The 16,632-nt window shown below is 35.1% G+C and overlaps 1 protein-coding gene across 2 annotated transcripts in view; it reads left to right on the forward strand.

Moving 5' to 3' along the window:
• The window catches only part of LOC105214624 (nuclear pore complex protein Nup88), an 85,852-nt gene that overhangs the window by 50,052 nt on the left and 19,168 nt on the right, over positions 1 to 16,632 (forward strand). The gene's annotated exons all lie outside the window — the stretch shown is intronic.

Raw genomic sequence — 16,632 nt, forward strand, 5'->3', positions numbered from 1 at the left:
TTCCCATAAGCTATACACCGTTAATTCTCGTGCCTCTTACGTTTTATTTTTTTCGTGTGTTTTATTTGCGGTTTATCGAAATTAATGTGGCGTTTTTTACAACCTTTCTTTACTTACCTTCAACCCGTTATGTATACGTTTTGTTGCCTTTGCCTTCCCACACCGCTTGCGATGCTCGTAAATGTCACTTTATATCGCTGATATGCCTCCGAGCCACACTTCTGCTTCGTGTTTGTTAGTATTCCAGATAATTATTAATTAAAATTAATGCAAATGAAAATGAAATGAATAAAAATGATAAGCGAAAATACGTGTTTAAGTGAAAAATGTCGTTGGTGTGCCTTTGAAAATGACAATTTGAGAAAATAACGGTTGTTGTTATTAATTCTGGAGCGAAAATGTGTTCCTTTCCTTATATTTTCGCAATATCAACGATGAGATTTGATACTCAATATGTCCCGTAATTTTTTAAACGTTTTATAGAACTCTACACCAGTGTAGAGATTTTTAATGAATGCAAATATGTGAAAATTAATACAGATACATTTAAAAATTCGTCCTGTGGTTGATAAAAAATCTCTACACTTTTGGAGAGTTTCTTAATGTTGTCATATTTTAATTATTATTATCAGCGACCACCAAATATACGAGCTTTCTTTAGGCTTTTCATTTTTAGAACTCACCACTAGTGTAGAGATGTTTCCAAATTACAAAATATGTAAACTGTTTTTCTTTAGATTAAAAATTATGTAATAAATCTTTTTGTGTGTGATTTAAAAATCTCTACACATTTGGAGAGTTATTTAATATTTAAAATAAATAACAGTTATACATTTGTCAACATTTAATAGCAACAGTAAGTACACACAATTAAGCACATGTAGCCAAACTTTAGCAATACTACCCATCTCTGTCCTCTCTCTCTCTCTCTTAGCCAAACTGTGTAATCCTCTTCTCTTCTATATATTAAAGTCTATCTGCCTATAACAAAATTTGGAAATTTCAAAAGTTCCCACACGCATCCGCACTCGTGAACTTGTATCTTCGGCCGTCTGCTTGCCTGCCAGCTTGCCTCCAGTCCAAGTCGCGAGGAAAGCCAACTTCTAGCAAAATTTGTCGCTTGAATCGTTCGTGCAGTCAAGCATTTCAACGACTTCATCTGCTGACATTGCTGCTTTTATATAAAACATAGTTGTTGTTTTTGTTGTTGATGCATCCGCTCGTTGGATTTACTATGAAGTTACTATTTGTTTACCCATATTTAGTACCGAAATTTACAGTTTTTGTTATTTTTTTGGCATTGTTGTTTCAAAAAATTTATTGCTTGCAAAATTTCACCTGCGCGCCATTATGACTCTGTCCCGTTATATTTACTTTTTTTGGAGATACTTATGTACCCATGTTGTTGTTGTAGTATGTTGGCTTAATTACGCGCATAAGTGTACATTTGCTTAGCAGTGCAGTGTCGAAAAGGACAATAACAAATGTTGCAATTTCAACAACCGGTTGCTGCGCCGTTGCTGCGTGTGTGGATAGGTGTGGAGCGCATTTTTGGCTGCTCCGAATATTTATATTTGCACTTTCTCAGCGGATTCATAAATTGTCCCCAAAAATTGTGAAATGTGCATTTTATTATTGTTGTTATTTATACTTAGTAGCGAGACAAATTGTGCGAGCGAAATTTATTTCTGCATCAGAGTCGAATTATGTGGCGCTTAGTCTATAATGAGTGGATGGGTAATTTTCAAAACATTTGGAGATAATGTCGAATATTTCATGCTTTCGGTAAACGAGTCAACAGAGATATGGTACTTATTACTGTTTCAGTTTCGTCCTTATTAATTTTTTATTTATTATTTTATTTCATATATTTTTTATCATATTTTGAAATTCTCTTTTCTACTTTCGAATATCGAAAATTTGTGCTGTAGCAGAGAGTTCTCATGTTTATCATCAGTGTACATATCTTCCTAAGAATATCTCAATTGTTGTGTTATTATTGGAATACAATATAAGAATTCCTTGACAATTGTTCCTCTCCTCAATTATCAAATATAATTCTTCTACCCACATATATCTCTACATTATCTATAATATTTTGCCAATTGTTTCTACGTGTTTATTATTATACTGTCGCAACAAAGGTGCTAGAGAGTATTATAGTTTTGTTCACATAACGGTTGTTTGTAACACCCAAAACTAAACGAGTTAGATATAGGTTATTATATACCAAAGTGATCAGGGTGAAGAGTGGTGTTCAAATCCGAATGTCTGTCTGTCCGTCCGTCCGTCTGTGCAAGCTGTAACTTGAGTAAAAATTGAGATATCTTAATGAAACTTGGCACAATTATTTCTTGGCACCATAGGAAGGTTGATTTCGAAAATGAGCAAAATCGGACGCCGCCCGAAAACGCCCACAAAATGGCGAAAACCGAAAACACATAAAGTACCATAACTAAGCCATAAATAAAGCTATGGAAATAAAATTTGGTATGAAGGATCGCACTATGAAGGGGCATATTTGGATGTAATTTTGGGGGGGGGGGGGGGGCGTGGCCCCGCCCCCAAATAGTTTTTTTGTACGTATCTCGGAAACCAATAGAGCTACATAAACTAATCTGCAGTCTTTTTTTTAGCCACATCTTAACGCCGTCCTAAAATGAAAGAAATCGGATAATAACCACGCCCACCTCCCATACAAAGGTTAGGTTGAAATTTACTAAAAGTGGGTTAATTCACTAACGAAAAACGTCAGAAACACTAAATTTCACATAAGAAATGACAGATGGAAGATGCACTCAGATTTTTTTACAAAATGGAAAAGGGGCGTGGCGTCGCCCCTGTTATGGGTCAAAAACCATATCTCAGGAACTACTCCACCGATTTCAATGAAACTTGGTTTGTAATAGTTTCCTTACATCCCAATGATATGTTGTGAAAATAGGCCAAATCGCTTCACAACCACGCCTACTTCCTATATATCAGAACTTTGAAGACGATCTGAGATCTGAATCGTTTACTTTACAATATATAAAGTAAGCACTAGTGAAGATATCGGTGCAGAACTTTGCACAAATACTATGTTTATAGTGTGGACCATCGGTTTTTAAGGCCCCATATATCGAACACGAGGACCTCGGTGCTTCTAACCTAATATTATGGTTTCCAACTTTCAATGGACTTTATACAATATATATGACTGAGATGTAGGTCAAATTGTGTATTATATAATATAAATAAAGTTAAATAAATAAATTACGAGAGTATAAAATGTTCGGTTACACTAGAACTTAGCCCTTCCTTACTTGTTTTCTTTTAACTTTCTGTTAAATCATGAATCATCGTTGGGTATGAAGTGCCTTTAAGATATATATTCAATATACTATATACTTTATTCAGCTAAAGAATATTTTTAAACTTCCGAAACAGGGCTTGGAAAGGGTCTCGAAAACGTTATGGAAAATGTTTAAAAATAGCTGATCTTAAGGTGGTCAATAATGTCGGTCACGTGATTACAATAATAAATTATGAAGGCCTGTAAACATTCACTACACTTTTAGAAACCAAATATTTCTATTTTGGAGCCTAACTTCGTAATATTTGATTTCGAAGTTCCAAAAAAATATTTTTTTTTTAATTATTATTAATTACAGGATATAGTTACTGAAAAATCTAAAATATGGATATAATCTACTTCTTGCTACCGACCTTATGGTGGTCAGTCAAGCTTACACATTTATTCCATTACGGATGCAATGAAGAGTCAAAGTTTGATCTTCAAAAAAATAAAAAAATTTTATATCGAAAATAGCTACTGTTATATAAGCTAGACGAAAAAGTTTTATATACCATTAAATTAAGAATGAAATTTAGTTTATATCTACATATATTTGGTTTTTTAAGTAGCTATATCCGTCATGAATAATAATTTTGTTAAAAAGTCCTTTTTCCAAACTTCTAATTCAAATATTTCGATCTAGGAGGCTAACTTCGATAATCGAAGAATACACTTTTTTTACTTATGACTCAATCCCCCTGATAGAATGAGTTTGGTTCAATAACCAGCTGAGTGTTGTACACTGCTATATAACTAGCATGACTTCGAAACCTTTTAAAGCCTATAAGACAGTCTAGTGACGATTTAAAACTTGTATGAACAACAAATTGTTGGATAAGACTACTTAGAAAAAAGGCTCTGCTTCTATTTATGTACAATCAGTCTCCTGCCCTTCCAAGCAGTTTTTTTACTAATTCAATTCCATCAACAATTACAGCAGAAAACTTTAAATTACCCGAAAATTCTATGAAATGGCTTGCAACTGGGAATTACCTACCACTTCCCCACTAAAATTTAGACTAATTGAAATAATTTGGATTTTGATTACTGATAAACGAATCGTTTTATGTACCTAACCACAAAATGCGGCCGCAACGCCCACGCACACATACACATACATGCAACATTTCATGCATGTGTGTGCAACTTAGTAGTTCAGCACCCAAGTAAAGCTCTCTAGCAAAGCGGCCAGCTATTGAGTGTGCCAGTAAGCACTTGTAGCCCAATTTTGTTGTTGGCTAACAAATCTGAATTTGACTTAATCACCATTTCGACTCGACTGTTGCGCTTCGAGCACTTATGGCAGCACCGGCCAGTAAGCCATGTTGACGAACGAGCTGGGTGAAGCTATGTTGCATGCCTCATAGCTGCTTAGATGTATACATATATAAATATGTGGCAGTAACAAGAAATCAGCCAAGTGAATGATTCGTTTAGAGCTTTGTGAGCACACATATAGTACCAGAATATAGCTGGTCGGACAAATCGGGTGACTGCTGCAGTGGCAATAGACAGCAGTCAAGAGTCAGACTGACGCATTGTGTTCGAGAGTCTGAGTTGCCAAGTGTGGTGAGTGCATGAGAATTTCTAACCTCACAAAATTTACTTTTAGCTGTCTTACATATATAGTTGTAGTCGGTGCAGCAGCAGCAACAGTGATTACTAGTCATATGACTTGTCTGTCCATTGGACGTATGCTGCCCCGAACTCAATTTGCGCATTTTGTCCACTTTCGGTACTTTCCACCTGCTTTCGGTTACCTTTGATGCGTTCCATCCTTCTCTCCTCCTCCACCCACCTCGTTTCGTTTGCTCGTCTCGTTTGGTGCTCCCAAATACCTTAAATTGCATTTGAAAAGTTAATTGAAATGGAAATTAGTTGAAATTGTAAAACGAATTGAATTGTGTATGTGATTAGCCTCGAAAATTTTGCAATTGGTTTATCATTTGGTTGTGCTACTCTTATTGTTATTGTGGTTTGTTGGCTGCTTGCGTGTAATCTGTGGCTACCGTTGGATTTTTTGCTTTGCGAAATGTACAATTCTTTTCTTTTTTTGCATTTGTGCTTTACAAATTAATTAGACTACCATAAATTTGCAAATAATTTCAGCTTTGATGTTTTCTGTGTGTACAGGGTCAGTTGATGGCAATGCAATTAGTGCAATCATTATGTGAATTGCATATTTTGAGAATATTGTCATTATGTGGGTGAAAAGGTTGTAATGGACGAGAGAGAGGAATAATTGAGAAAAATAACGATAGAAAGAGGAAGGAAGAGAGATAATGAAAGAAATTTGCATAAAGAGAAATAGGAGACAAAAAGGGAGATAGAAAACAAGAGAGACGCAGAGAAACAGAAACAATAAAGGAATAGAGAGAGACAGAGATATTAAGATAAACTAACAAGAGGTGTAGAGAGAGAATTAAAAAGAGAGACAAGAAAAAAGAAGTATATTGAAATCAAGAACCGTTCCAACGACAGTCGTGTCTATTCAACTGGAATTGCCCTGAACTTTAATCGATCCAAGGACTCTCAAATCGTGAATTGTTGAGGAATGTTTGCTACCGTTACAACAACAACAACAAGAAAAGAGAGACAGATATATTATAGATAAAGATAGAAAGAATGAGATCGAGGATTTTTACCGTTAAACTCGTATTTTTTCAACTAATAATGCTTACAGAGCCTTCTGGAAAGTAATACTTATTAAAATATACGTAATATTTCGATTTATCGTTTCCACGGCAGTATAAGTATAAATTTTCAGCAAAAAATATTGTGTAGAACATGAGTTACAGCGCTCTGAACACCTCCGCCTCGAAAAAATGGGCTCGCACTTCCTCCACGATTCCGGCTGGTTGGCTTATCGGCCGTTTGACCCAGAGTTTACACAATATAAGGACAACCAATATGTACAATAAAATGACGAAACCGAACTGTAGTGCATCGATAATGTACGTAATTGAAGCTCGCGACAATTTAAATAGTAATGATTTTACTGTAAAATAAATCACTTCGAGGTTACTCCACTCTACCGCGACACCAATCTCGACGTGTAACATTAGAATCGTGTATGAACACCTAGTCTCCTCCTTTCATGAGATTCGTTCGTAGACACTGTTTTACATTGCTGGTCAAAGTGAGGAGATATTGGACAATTCACCTATTGCAAAAATGATTCCTCAATTGACGAGCGACGCGCCACTGCTCCCAGAATGAAATCGTTAGGAGTTAGCGGCTGTTCCGTTAGTAGACGAGAGCTAATAACGTTCTCAGCTTAAATCCGGATGAGTATGCTCTATTGGTACAACTTCTTTTAAAGTGAGACATAGAACTCGCTTCACGCACTGTACCATACTCTCCCATGCGCCTCCTTCCGAAGGGTTAAATGATAAATTAAGAATTCACTGAATGTTTTCCTGTGATAATTTACTTTGTAAGCGGTGTCAATCGTACACTTTGGGGAACCTCTTTGCTTTTCGGTCGGCGCCAACGAAATTCCTTCCATTTTCTGACCTAATTCTTAGGGCGCACCTCGTCGATTCACAAAATTACGTATGGCAATAATACAGGAGTCGGTGCTCAAATCGTGAAATGTTTTATTTAAGGAACAATCCTCATAAAAATCGAATTAAAATAATTAATTCGCCTACGAAATGTCAACAGATAAAAATATGAAAAGTCTGCAGATATGTAGTCAAAGTGAAGAATTATAAAAAATATCCAAGCAAACAAGGATAATCTTTGGTTAACTTCCTGAAACTACCTTCGAAATTTGTGTACTTTTTTGGATTACGTGGAAGATATTTCAGTATTCAGTTTATTTATTAAAAATAACATTGCATTTTTTCGCATTATAGACTTGGCTATCACAATAAGTGAAAATTTCAATTCAAAAATTCCCCCATCCCTAGCAAGACGCGGTTTCAGCGTAGCGAACGCACGATTTCCACTTTTTGAACACGACTCATATATCATTTCCATTTTAATTCAGCATAAAATATAGACTTGAATATAGATTTGTAAAACTGTTTTCAGACATGTAAGCATAAGTAATGTAAATACATATTTATTTGTAACAGCATATGTATATGTGATTATGCAAAAATAAATGTGGCTAATTTTTTTGCTGGCCGCATAATTTTTTCTTCTTCAACAATATACTGAGCATGAAGAAAAAATTATGAAAAACTTCTACCGCCATTACGCAATGCCCAACAACCCGCTAACCATAACCAATTATTAATGCCACTTTACCCATACGCTGCGTTGTGCTCACTCTTTAGTTTTGTGTGTAGCTTCTTCTGCTTCATTTCAGCGCCCACACCCCGGCAGTGGGTTTCTCTTTTCTTTTTTTCTTTTGCTTTTTACTGCTCGCCAACGATTCGGTTACATTTCATATCCGCCGGATGGACATTGGTGTCCATTTCTATAATTTCACAACGCATTATGATAAAAATGGCTAAAGCAAAGTGGGTGTGAGTGAGAGAGAGGGTGTGTGAGCGGGTGCCTCGTTATCTTAGCTTGGGAAGTGGTTGGTTAGATATGCGATTTTTTAAATAATTTTTTACACTTGTGTCTTTTATGTGGCACATTATTCTTCCAACTACACACACACGCACATCTATATGGATACTAAGCGCCCCAACACCCTGCAAACCCTTGCCGTTGCCTTTATGCAGTTCGTGCTTGGCATTTTCTATTAATTTATTTCATGTCCTTTCAGTTATTTTGTTTTTATAATATTTTTGTTGTAATTTTTACTTTTTTATTTTTTGTTTTTGTAATTTTTTAATTTTATTATTACTTTTTTCTGTTTTTTTTTTTCCATCTCCATTCTCTATTGCATTGCTTTGCCTTTTGAGTTATTTTTCACAGTTTTTTTCGCCTTCCTTGTCTTTGGTCCGCTCAGCGCGTAATAAATTTTTATAATTTGCTAAAAGTGTGTGCTCACAAATGTATGCTATGCATTTATGCATGCGCAAATGCAAATACACAAACAGCCATACATATGTGCATATTATACCAGTATGGGGATTAAGTGTGCATTTCAATTTGTTGGCGAGCACATGTGCCTTTGAGTGCATGTGTGCGTGTGTGTGTAAAACACACATAATGAATATTATTTAAGCATGATTATTATTATTTTTTCCTTTGACCCTACTCCCCAACCGCTGTTTTTATCGCCGTAGCAACAGTGAGCATTTTTTCCATATCTCCTTCCTTTATTTTTTACACTCTTAGCCTTAGAAAAAATTGCAAAAGTAGAAAAATACAACGAAATAAAACCGTAGCACCCTTTTATTTGCAGCAGCAGTTTGTGTCATTTTTTCCTAAGCTCTGCTCATTTCCATTTTTAATTTAATTTATGTGTTCTCCGTGTTCGGCGCAAAAAATGCATTGTCGGCTACAAATATGCGTATGACTTCGATATGCATGCATGTTCTGCTTTAGATCAGATCACAGCGCTGCTTCACATACTTAACGAGCAAATCGGGAACTAGAAATGCTGAATGTGCTGCCAGATACTAATCCGAGAAGAATATAGTAAAGTCAAGCTATTAACGCCTGGAAATAAGAGGACAATCAGAATTTCCATTAGCCCTCCATCCTAGAGTCCAACTCAATATTGGAATTAATGAACTGTGAGCAACAAAGAAGGACTAAATAGTAGACTTAACTTTATATACATATCTCAGGGATATAGCATATTGACGGTTTGAAAACAGCTGAAAGATTTAATGCATAAAAAGTGAATGCTAAGACGGTCTATTTTCGAATATATTTCAAACTGACATTTTCTCTATAAGTTGGTATACAGAGACCATCATATTTCAATTCTCCTCTAAATCCTCCACTAATTGTCCTTGTTATAGAGGACGATTTAGCTACATAATAAATAAAAAACGGAGTAGATATTCCTCTCATAAAACACATCGCACACTTGTGATTGTAATCAACATTAGCCGACTTAAGAACTTTATAATAGACTCCAAAAAACTAGTCGATTCATAAGGGTTCTGGTGATCAGATTCGTTAGGAGTATTTTAGTGCTGCAGAGGAAAATCGAAACTGCCAAAGTGAGACTCTATGCAGTTGCGGGATATAACCATTGACCCTAACCTAACCTATACCTCTCTGGTGGTTCACATAACCTACGATCACTTTGTAGCAATATAACTCCACGGACTCACTTGGATGCACTATGATCTTAGTGATGTCTTAAGTCCAGCCTTTGATGGTCAGGCGTTCTTTCTACCATTTTCAACCAAAAAACTATTTAGCTAGAGTTAGAGGTCAACACACTTACAATGAAGATCTGTGGAAGAAAGAGTGGAAAAAGAAAAATGCACCGGGTGGTTACAACATAAAAAAATTTAAATTTAAAAATTTAAACAGGTTATTAATTTCCCTAAGAACAAAATCAAAGTGTTAGTAAAATTTGCAGGACGATCATTTAACGAAAACAGGGAATTTAAACAGTCCCAGATTATTTTGAGAATATTGTGGAACCACTGACTTCTTATGCTTACGAAACTCCCAAGTATGAAATTGAAAAATTCTCGACGCAAAAAGTTATCTTCTGAAACTTTACTAAATATTTTTTCTTTGTGACTCACTATTTTCATTCGTCTGCATTTTAACATCCCCTGAATCGTTTTCTCTTTTGTAATTATTACACACATTTCTTTTTCTCATCTTCTACATATTATTGCCTACCATTTAGCAAATGAATGCATTATAATTTTAAAATGGGCGTGGTCGTATGCATAGTTGACAACGCAGCAAAATTATTTGCATTTCTTTTCATGTACATATGTATGTGTGTGCCACTAAATGCGGCATAAAAAATATTAATGGAGAAATAAAAAATTAAAAGTATTTTAATATGAGTGACAGAAATAGAAGCAAAAAATTTTGCGGATATATCAGAACAAATGGTGCAAATGTTGGCTTCCGCTGATGAATGTAAGTTATTGCTGTGTAATTTATAAAAGTTCATTCAATCAAGGAGCGGTTTTTTTAATTCCAAATACACGTTGGTATCAGAGTTTTCATAAATTTTTAAATTAAAATATTAATATAAGACAAATATTTTAAAAGAAAAAAATTTTGTTTTTAGAATGTATATCAAATGTACACTACTTTGGAAATACATTTCAATAACACTTATATCCAAATATATAATATTAGAGTTGTCGCATTAAGAAATTAGAAATTAAATTTTTAAAATAGAGTTATCGCCTATTTAAAAAAGTAAAAGGCGCAAATTAGGATTGAAGTCTTTCCAAATTTATGCAAATGAATTTATGAACAATTATTTAAAAAAAATATTAAAATGGCCAACTTCTGGAAATTGCTAAGATAGATTCATATAGAGTTTCCATATATCTAAATCTTACAAAATAAAAGCTTTCCAGCTGTAACATTAATCAAAATCCATTTTTTTTTTTTAATTTTTTTTTTAACTTTTTGTAAGAAAAAACTTATTACTGATTAATTTTATATTAGCTTATACATTTTTCTGGTTATAGTCATGTTCTATATATTAAAGATTCTTAAACCTCAAATTAGTACAACTAAATATTCCGTTCTCGCTTGAATAAGAAAGTCACATCTAAATGCACATTAAATATTTGTTCCATTTTTTATTTCTTATTCCAATTCACTACCGCTTCATTTTAATTTCAGCATCCGCTTCATTTTTTACTCTAACTAAATTTATTGCGTTTTCAGTTTTCACTGTTTGCTTTTAATTAATTAATTTATGATTTTTTTTCGTTTAATGAAGAACGACACATTTTGAGCACATTTCGCAATGGTCGCTTAACTTTTGCTTGGCCTAACTGTTTAACTTTTGACCGCCATCAGGAGTTGGGCAAAAGTAAAACTTAACAACAACAAATACAAAAGTGGAGTGTCAGAGTGTAAGCCACATTAAACAACCAGTTATCTTATAATCTACAAAGCTTAAAGAAAGGAAAGACACTTATGGAAAATCGAAAAAAGTAAAGAATAAAAAATATAAATTAAATACGCCAATATTCTTAAGGAACAATAACGTATAAATAGAGGCTTGGCACTATTTAATTATTCGAAAATAGTAATACTCAACGATAAAAAAATTTGCTGCTCGCAAATAAAAACAGTTCATATCTCAATATTTGTTCTTTATCACCACCTTTTTGGATTCATCAATATCGAAAAACTAGAATCAGTATCGCTTCTTAGTCATTTCTTCCCAATTTCGCCTATATTAAAAATAATAGGTAATACTAATTATAAAAAGCCTTTGAACATAGTTAGATTGTCTGCGGATATTGTTCTGGCAAATATACATATGCTCTTAGAGTAGACATTGAGAGGTTAAAAGGGACTGATTTATAACTAATATTTTTTTTGAAATGATAAACGGTGTTTTTTAGACATGTGGTTTTCAAAAAAAAAAATTAAATGAAAGAAAGGAAATAACTAAATGAGAGACACATAAAATTTAATATTATGGCTTAGAATTTAACATTATTATAAATATTAGGGTCTGTCATAATGATTTCAGACAAGTGATCGCCGCGAAAGTGATTGCTCGAAAAAGTCCAGCCGGGAGGCCCGTTTTGTTTACAGTCAGTCATTAACGTTGTTACGGAGAAAGTCTGTAGATTATGAAATGGCAAACCAAACTGAGTATAATAGCTCAAACATTGAACGACGCAAAACCGTAGACGGAGAGATCCAACACCTATCTTATGAGATTTCAATGTAAATGAACAGACATCACCGCTTCTACCGGATATAATTTGTCGCCGGATATAATTCAGGGCTCTTTCTGGTATTATTGACACGACCTTTTTGGGAACTAAGGGCGAAATAGGTCGATTAGTACGCCAAACTTCTATACAATGGAACACTAGTTTCTGCCTTCGGTATACACCACACAGTGTAAAAGAAATCGGACCACAAACCACTTCTAAATTCCATATAAACCATTTTGGAACCAATCTTCTTATTTAACATTCCATTAAAAAACTTATGACTTAAAAGTGATATCAAAGAAATTTAAAATCACTTAATCGGTTCTATTATATACTGCAAATTACAGTCATCATTTATGCTTTGAATAAAATTTTAAATATTTAAATAAAATTAAATAAGCGTGATGTGCTTAGTATAGAATAATAGGAAACCTAAAAGCCGAAATTTTCGCTCCATTCATTTTTTATTGCAATTATAATAGAATTTATTCAAATTAAAGAGTCATGCAGTAAAGCGCTGTTATTTACTGTACTTATCCATTTACATTCAATCGCTAATAAAACGTACTAATTACACACTTCACGCGGCCACTCAATGCGCTCAAATCCCATGGCGCGCGCGTATGTTCAAAGCAAGCCAACATTCCTCTCACACAAAACTTTAAAAGTGTTAACGTCAATTTCAATTTTTTTTTTTCAAAACTTTTATGCTCTCACCTGAGCACGCCAAAATACCAAAAAGCCACTGCCAATTGTTTACAAAACCCACAAAACATCAATTTTCGCTGTCATGCCATCGCCATAGTCTTTTCACTGTTTCTGGCCACTTGTTATCTGCCTAACCGCGTTGCGGCCACAAGTGGCCAGAATATACATGCACGGCGTATCCATACATACATATGTATATACAAGCTAACATAAAAATCGTAAATTATTGCCAGCGATTTGTGTGGTGAACCACAGCAAGGAGTGGTGTATGAGTGGGAGTATAGTAAGGGTTAAAGCTAAAAGTGGGGGAAAATTCGTTGAATTTGTTAGTAATTGCTAACAAAAAAGAAGCGCCAAACCTGAAGCGCTTCGAAGCGCAGTCAATCTCGACGCCAGCGCAAACAGCAGCGGCAACAAAAACTAAAAACGCTTTAAATCTAGCGTTCTAATAGTGGTTTGCCGTCGCGCCACAAACATTGGATTTGTATTTTGTTTGGCTATGCTCATATAAAGAGACCGCCACAAAACAAGGCGTCCGACCACACAACGCGCGTACACTTAGCGTTAATCGTTCGCTGTACACCGTCTGCCCTAAATGTTGCGCGGGCTGCACAATCCGCTTGCTTTCGCTGAGAAACGTGCCGATGCATAATCATCGAAGTCATTATCGTTTATCGTGTTCTATGCGCCACCCATCAGCGCAGCAACGCGCTCACCGCCTTCCTGGCACTTTTTTCCACACGCCGCTCCGCCAGCCAACGCGCTCCAGCACCTTTCATCCATCCTCTAAACGCGCGCCATCAGTTTTCATGTACCGCGCCACTTGCTAACGCGCACCCGTCTCTTGTTTAGTTTGTCCTTTTGCACACCTGTGTGCACGATTTTTTCTTGTTTACCGTTATTGTTGTTTACCGCAATTTACCATCGAAAACTAAACTGCAGCGCGCGCTCGTTCGTTTAGCAATGGCTAACGGGTTAAGTATCGGTGTTTGCGCGTAAATTCCGACATTTTGCGTGTCGGTGGCGTCGGCGTTACAGTCGATGCCATTTCTCACGGCCACCCTTCGGCACCCATCGATGTTTGCAGCGCGCGCTCATATGCTGCCACCTGCGGCGCTGCGCTGCGTTTGTTTATTTATTTTCAAGCACCTGCTTTTTTTGGAAACCTCAATTTCGCGGTTTTTTCCGTTGCTTTGCTATATTTTCATGAATATTGCTAAATGCACGTAAAATGGTGATTTGTAAATATAAATTCTCTCACTACTAATTGAAGTTTTTTTATATTGCACACGAGTGCTCAACTCGACGAAAATCATTTGCGCAACGCCGATATGGTAAGCCTAAATAAATGTTTGCTTTCGCGCTTTTTCGCATTTTGCGCGATTTTTCACCCGTTTTGCAATGTTCTAAGTGCGTTCGTTTTTTCATTCATACCTAAAGTCAAATAAATTTCGTATTTGCCTGTAAACTCGTTAGATAAATCCACCTAAATTTTTTCGCAGTTTGACTGATAGCAATGGCTTTTAAATTTTTTTAAATTGTATAAATTAGTAGTCCTGGAAAAACAGTAGAACATTTTTTTCATTAAACTAAAATGCCAATATAATTTCTGGACTTCACAAGTAATTTATATAGACTTGATTTTTAGATTCTAATATCGATTACGCTCATTATTTAATAAAAACTTGAAGACAATGAAGATGGCGTTTCATTAGCCGACATAAATGAATTCTGCGACAAGATATTCATTAAATCCAGAACCAGGTGGTTTTCTAGTAATCATACGATTTTGAGTTGCAAGTGTTACTATTTCATACTAAATAATGACAGATAACTTGGATTAGGTTCTGACTGCCTTCATAGGTTTCTTTTGAAGTATTAAAGAGAGTATTATAGTTTTTTATATATACCAAAGTGATCTGGGTGACGAGTAGATTTGAAATCCGGATGTCTGTCCGTCCGTCCGTCTGTCCGTCTGTGCAAGCTGTAACTTGAGTAAAAATTAAGATATCTTGACGAAACTTGGCACAAATATTCCTTGGCACCATAAGAAGGTCAAGTTCGAAAATGGGCGGAATCGGACCATTGCCACGCCCACAAAATGGCGAAAACCAAAAACACATAAAGTGTCATAACTAAGCCATATATGAAGTTATAAAAGTAAAATTTGGAACAAAGGATCGCACTAGGAGGGGGCATATTTGGATGTAATTTTTTTGGGGAAGTGGGCGTGGCCCCGGCCACAAATCGGTTATTTGTATTTAACTCGCAAACTAATAAAGCTATATAAACTAAACTTTCTGCAGTTGGTTCTCTTACATACCCCACCACACACCATGAAAATAGTTGAAATCGGATAATAACCACGCCCACCTCCCATACAAAGGTTAGGTTGAAAATTACTAAAAGTGGGTTAACTAACTAACGAAAAACGTCAGAAACACTAAATTTTGCAGAAGAAATAGCAGAAGGGAGCTGTACTCAGATTTTTTTTACAAAATGGAAAATGGGCGTGGCATCGCCCACTTATGGGTCAAAAACCATATCTCAGGAACTACTCGACCGATTCGAATGAAATTCGGTATATAATATATGACACCCTGATAACACGGACGAAAAATGGGCGAAATCGGTTCACTACTACTTTCCTTATAACTCAATTTTGAAATCCATCTTGTTCCTTCTCTTTATAATGTAAACATAAGAAACCAATGAAGATAGCGGAATAAAACTTTGCACAAATAGTGCATATCATCTCTGGCTTCACTTGTGAAAAAATTGTTGAAAACGGACTATAACTTGTACACATGAACACATGTTGAACTCAGCCTAAGGATAAATTTTAACCGAAAATATGGGTAAATCTCTCAGATAATTTAATGTAATTCAGAGGAAATTGTTTTCTTCTAATAGTGTGTCTCTGTTCCAAAAATTATTAAAATCGGGTCATAACATATCCATATACCTCATTGTAGGTTTTTCAAAAGTATTTTCTCCTAGCTCCCATATACCTAATTATAGGTTTTTCAAAAATACGGTGAGCTTTATTCCGCATATATCTTAGCAAAATTAAGTGAACGTATAGTCTTGGATATGTCGAGCAAATTTGACTGAAATTTTTATTTTTTTGGAAAAATGTCTGCCAAAATTCCAATTTTTAGTTTTTTTGGTTTTTCTTCGTTCAAGCAGGAGTTTATGGTCTTACCTAGAAGAACTTTTTTTGTTTTTTCCGAGGGGTCACCGAATTAATTAATTTCAGAAATTATCGTTGAAACATGTATCTATAAGACCGAAAAAAGTTTGAATTAAATAAATAATTTTTTACATAGAAAAAAATTATTGGAAATAGGCCATTTTTTACCCGAGAAAACCTTAAGGTAAATTAATGACAATCGGAAAATAGACAAAATTCTTTCGGACAAGTTAGCGCAGGATTAACTCATATTTGTATAGCGACAGAATAAGTAACTCACGCACATTCTTTCGTAGTATGCGATCACGTTTCAAATAAAATATAATTTCATGATCGAATTTTCCTCATTTTACTACAGTAGAACTCCAATTATCCGAATTAATGGGGACCGGGACCCATTCGGATAATCAAATATTCGGATAATTGGATTTTTTTTTTTTAAATTGCCATTGGAGAGAATAAAAGCTACTTATATATAAGTTTAGAAATAAAAATCATTGTTTTTTAAACATCTCCGTAAATGTAAGCTGTTTTGCGGTCTTCAACCGTTTTCGGGCAGCCAGGTCACGCATTCGCTTGAGCAGTTGCAAGTGGTCACACTCGGGCTGACGCTCCATACACTTCAAAGAAGTCTCGAGGCCGGC

This window comes from Zeugodacus cucurbitae, chromosome 5 (genome assembly GCF_028554725.1).
Source record: "Zeugodacus cucurbitae isolate PBARC_wt_2022May chromosome 5, idZeuCucr1.2, whole genome shotgun sequence".
NCBI lineage: Eukaryota > Metazoa > Arthropoda > Insecta > Diptera > Tephritidae > Zeugodacus > Zeugodacus cucurbitae.